We start from the raw sequence: 6,000 nt of genomic DNA on the forward strand, positions 1-6,000 counted from the left end.
TTCTGATGGTCACCATGCAGGAAGGCAGAGCAAATGTCCTGCTGGGGATCCAGGGGGTGAGGGCTGACATCCTTATCTGCTGCATGCTGTAGTCAGCCCCTTAAGCTGGAGACAGAGCTGTGTTGGGGACTGTCAGGTAGGTCTCAGTGAGCAGCATTTTCAGAGCCCCACTCTAAGAATGTTTGCCACCAAAGGACCCTCGCGGCTTTTGTCTGACCCTGTGGGTGACATTCTAGGAGCACTGGTGACTTGGCAAGATGGCACCTCTCCATCCTCCGCACCCTCCTTCTGCAGGTCAACAGCTGTCCGTTCACAGCGCTGGTGTAGAGAGCCCACTTGGTATCAGAAGACACAAATCTGAGTCACTCCTTGTTCTTATGGTGAGTCACAGACAGCTTGGAGACCTCCCCAGGCCACACTAGGCCGGGTGGGCACTGCTCCCGGTAGCAGCATCGCTGCCGTGTGTTCCTGCCACTCATCTGTTCCTCAACTCTGTTTTTCCCTGGGCCACCTCGCTCCTTGACACTTAAAAGCTACATTCCCCAGAGCAACTGTCAACTGCTGTCATTCACCAGATAAGTAGAGACTGAGGTCATCCTTGGCCCGGGGAATGCGGAACATGGCGTGCAGAAGTCTGTCCCCCAAACCTCGTGTCTCATGAGTGGGTTCCCCAGAGGCCCCTCCAAGCATTGCTGTACCCTTGTGCCCGTGGTCTGCCATGACTGCAGTGAGCTCAGGGTCCAGGGCATTTTGGAGGAAGGGATCAGCAGGCATAGATGTGGGGGTGGGCTGTAGTTGTTTCTTGGAGCCTTTGAGCAAGAATGCAGCAGGATGGCCTTCCAGACGTGCCCCCCACTGGCTGGAGTGTCCACCATGCATGGGCGGAAGCGCCCGTCCTTTAGCTGTAGTTGGCTAAGGCTGCTTCAGTATGGCTCTATGTAGATGTGGGAGACCTCGTAGGCACTACGCTGGGAGCCGTCAGAGCCCAGGACGAGCTGAGGGCTGAGGCTGGGGCCTTGCCTCCTCCTCCTCCAGGCTCTGCCGTGATGGGGAAGCTGTGCCCACCCCTCCTCTTCCAGAGCCCCATGACCAGAGGGGTGCAAGCCTCTTGGTTTCTTGTACCAATGTGAGGTGTCTGGTGACAGGGCAATGGGGACAAGAGAAAACATTTGAGCTGCATTGAGCGCACTGTATGATAGTAGCCTACTTCCAGTTCAGAAATAGGGTCCTTACCACACCAGCGTCCCCTCCAGTAGTGGCAACAGCCAGGGGCCTGGAGGGGAGAACCCTGGGAGGGAAAACTCTTACACCGCAGGTACACCGACCATGGATGCTGCCGTGTATCACAGGGAACGCCCCTGGGTCTGACTGACTTGTATAGGATTGTCAGTGATGGGAACAGGGTTGAGGGTGCTGGCTGTTCCCTGGAGATTAGAGAATAGAATTGGTCCCCTTCAGGTGGTGAGAGGCACCACAAGGCAGCTGTAGGATGGCGACTGTCCTGTGTGTGGGGCCAACAAACCTAGGCTTTGATGCTCCAGTGTGGTGTGGGGAAACATGTGCTGGACGTCGGATTGAATGTCCCTTGGCACCAAAGGAAAAGGCAGGAGGCTGCCCTGGGTCCAGCTCCTATTCAAAGCAATAACAAACCACCTGCGTGTGTCAGGGCTCTGCAGGGACCTCTGGGCTAAATCACGCCTCAGACAACTCCTGCACAGAACTGTGGGCCAGGAACAGTGCAGTCTCTCCCCTGTGCAACTCTCCAACTGCTGCCCATGGACTGGAGTTGAGTGTTCATAGCACTGAGGGAACGAAGAGGTGTGTTCACAGTGAGGGTGAGGAGTGGGCATGGGGAGGGGACTGGACGCTGCCTGTGACGTGTGAGCACAGTGATGTGGACCTGTGACAGGGTGAGTTCCCGTGGGGAGACGTGAAGTCAGTTTACTACCTGGAAGCTGCCCATGAGCAGCATCAAAAGTGTCACACAAGACAAGGAGCAGGTGACAGATGGCCTTCTCCCAGCCCACTCTTGCTTAACAGAGTCATATCCTAGTTCTGCTCACCTTGAGGTAACTTTTGGCAGGCCAGGGGCTACTGGGGTGGTCACGCAGGCATTCTTCAGCTGAGCTTCCCTTCAGTGTGCATTTTCTGCCCAGCACCAGTGGGAACCCAGAGATTCAAATCAATTATGACTCCAGCCACCTGGAATTAATGTTGGTCCCATAGACAGAGGCCCCAGCCTCGGGAGGCTCACTCACTTCATATGTCAGGCCCTGGAACACCCACCAGATGCATACAAGGCGGCACCAGCCTTACTGCAGGCCGTGGCTAAAACCCGGGCTCAGGCAGCCGACTGCCCTGGCTCACTCTGTAGTTGCTATGTGCAGATTTGGCGGCTGAAGGCAAAGCCTGCTAGGCTCGCTTTAACCCCTATAAAATGGGACCAGTGGGGGCCAGGGAGATAGTGTAATTGATAAAGTGGCTGCCACATAAGCATGTGGGTCTTGATTCCCAGCACTGACTTAAAAAGCCAGGGTATAATTTGAGAATCATTAATTACATTCATTATTGCAAATGGGAGTGATATCTGTCTGTGACTGCCATCTCCCTCCTCCTAGTCATTGCTGCTCTTATTATCATCTGTATAGAACTTCTAATACCATAGTCACACCATCACCACCACCATCACCATCACCATCATCATCATCATCACCACCACCATAGTCATCACCATCACCACCATCATCACCACTATCGTCATCACCACCATCATCATCATCACCATCACCACCATTGTCATCATCATCACCACCACCACCATCTTCGTCATCACCATCATCACCATCATTGTCATCATCATCACCACCATCACCATCATCACCATCACTATCATCATCACCATCATCATCATCACCACCACCATCATCATCATCATCACCATCACTATTGTCACCATCATCATCACCATCACTATTGTCACCATCATCATCACCATCCCTACCACTATTGTCACCATCATCATCATCATCACCACCACTATTGTCACCATCACCACCGTCACTCCTACACCATCATCATTTCTATCTCTATTATCACCAACCCCACCACCATTGCTACCACCATCAGTATCTGTAAACACCACCATCATCACCACTATCTTTTTTTCCTCCTCCTCCTCCTCCTTGTCCTCCTCCTCCTTCTTCTTCCTCTTCCTCTTCTCCATCCTACTACCGCCATCACCACACTTCAGATATCACTACAGCCAACACGATCACTATGAGCCACCATTACTACCCACCGATGTCACCGTGTTATCACCACATCATCCATCATCCCCACCCATCCCCACACCATCGCCTCCTCAGCCATCGTCTCAAGGTCTTAAAGCATCACCCCTCATAACCTCACCTTGACCATGCCCGTGCAAGACCACAAACATCACCACAACTACGCTTTAAGTGATATACAAGTTCTTCACAGCCGTGGCACATGCCTTTAATCCCAGCACTCGGGAGACAGAGGCAGGCGGATCTCTGTGAGTTTGAGGCCAGCCTGGTCTACAAAGTGAGTCCAGGACAGCCAAGGCTACACAGGGAAACCCTGTCTCGAAAAAAACAAAAACAAACAAACAAAAAAAACCCCCCCAAAAAAACCCAAAAGTTTTTCACAGTCGGTACACAGCCTTACTTCTTAATGATGCTCTTTTGGTACTAGAAGGAAGGAAGTCCCGCTGGAGAAAGAGATGTTTACTCAGAGATGAAGACTTGCTTCCACTCACAGCACACAATAATTTGCTATAGGCTGTCTGGAAGCAGCCTGACTTACGACTTTTTAATCTCTTTCCCTAAGGACCAACTTGGGACCCTCCTGGGATGAAGGTGTCCCCTCCACCCTCCATTGCTGAGTGTAGACGAGACCGTGTGTGACCTGTGCTGCCCTGATTCAGGGACGTTCCTGCGCTCTGGAACTCAAACAGGGTGGATGGGAGCATGTGGCTGTCTGAGGGCTTGGCCATGTGCACTCCTGGCAGATGTAGGCAGAGGGGGGCCTCTCACCAGCAGGCTGAGAGGATCATCTTGCCTGGAAAGACCATTCTCCTTCCTGTGGGGACTTGGGGCCATCTGGAGCCTTTATTGCTCCATTTTAACAGTTGAGCAGCCCCTGCAGGGTTCATCTGATGACACTCAACACTAGACTTACTTGCTCTGGTAAGCATTCTGGGTCATTTTCTCCGAAGCTAAAGCTTCTTTAAGGGTGAGACTGTGTTCTCCTGCTGGGCTTGTGCTCTGGGATTTGGCCCTCAACTCTCTCCCCCGTTGCTCCATCCCTGCACGCCTGTCTTCAGGACCCATCTGGGTCTCTGACAATCATCTCGCGTACAGGGCACTATGTGCCACATCCCTGGGCTTAGTCCAGGAGACATCAGTTACACTCGGTGCCATACGTCCCTTAGGGATCCATGAACATATGAGCTCTGTGGTATGTTAGCTACCCTTCTTGTTGCAGTGACCAAATACCTGACGAGAAGCATCCAAAATGAGTCTGGACCACAGCCATCATGGTGACACAGCATGGTGACAGGAGCTCGAGGAAGCTGTTACACTGCCTCCGCAGGCAGGATGCAGAGACAGGCGAGGTCTGGTGCTCAGCTCGCTCCTCCTTTTTATTCAGTGGGTTGGTGCTGCTCACACTTAGGACACCTACTGGAAGTGACGCCATAGACACATGCAGACGTGCGTCTCCCAGGCGACGCTACATCCCATCACTCTGACAGTGGAGGCTGTGACAGTCATCACAATGGGGCCTAGGAGCAGTTGCTGAGCTGTCTCTAAAGGGGCTAGGTATCTGCCAAGGGGGCCTGTGGCTTTGCCCAGGAGCCCAAGGGATTTGTCTCAGATTTTTCCATTGCAGTTCAGCACAGGCTCCACAGAGACTCCCATCTGCCACAGGCACCCTGAGCCCTGATGGAGCCCGAGGACCACGAGTTTCCGGAGGCAAGCTGTTTATCCTGCCGCCCCAGCCAGCCAGTGGACCTCCTCTCAGATCTCAGCGTGTGCTACTATGGGTTCCTTGAGTAGGGGTTGGGGCCTTGTGTCTTCGTTCCAGGGATAGTTGCAAGGAGGAGGAATGCCAGCTTGTTTTAACCTTTGAAGGAGACACCTTAGCAGGTCCTGGATCAGGACCCTGGGTCTTCAAGAGGGTGTATGGCGTCTTCAATATACTAGGTCTTGAAAGGTAGACCATCTGCCCTAGATTTCTTGCTCTGATTCTGTCACTGTGGGGTCTCTCGTACGTGGAACAGCACATTGTCCTATGGGGTGCTGGGGTGACAAAGGTCCCCATGGACAGAGTCAGGATTCTGAAACGGGTCTACTCAAGCTCCAGCAATGACAATGGGATCTCTTGTCTCTAAATACCACAGAAGATGGGCTGGAGAGATGGCTCAGTGGTTAAGAGCACTGGCTGCTCTTCCAGAGGTCCTGAGTTCAATTCCCAGCAACCACATGGTGGTCCACAGCCATCTGTAATGTGATCTGGCGTCCTCTTCTGGGCTGCAGGAGTATATGCAGGCAGAGTACTGTGTACATAATTATCTGTCTGTCTATCTATCTATCTATCTATCTATCTATCTATCTATCTATCTATCATCTATCTTGTGTTGATCACCTGCTAATCATACATCATTACTTATATATTATCTATTAATCATCTATCATTATTCACTTATTTATGTATCACCTACCATCTGTCATCCATCCATCAATCAGTAATTATTATCTATTTAATCTATCATCTATCATTATCCATGTATCACCTACCACCTATATAATAATCATCTGTCAAGCATTATTATTTAATCTATCCTCTCTATATTAATAATCTGTATCATCTATCTGTCTATCTATCTATCTATCTATCTATCTATCTATCTATATCTGTCTCCTACTGTTACTATGGCTACTGGCAATGTGTCCATCTTATAAGTAACTCTTCACCAAT

The sequence above is a fragment of the Acomys minous genome (genome assembly GCF_964271855.1).
Source record: "Acomys minous genome assembly, chromosome: 6".
Lineage (NCBI taxonomy): Eukaryota > Metazoa > Chordata > Mammalia > Rodentia > Muridae > Acomys > Acomys minous.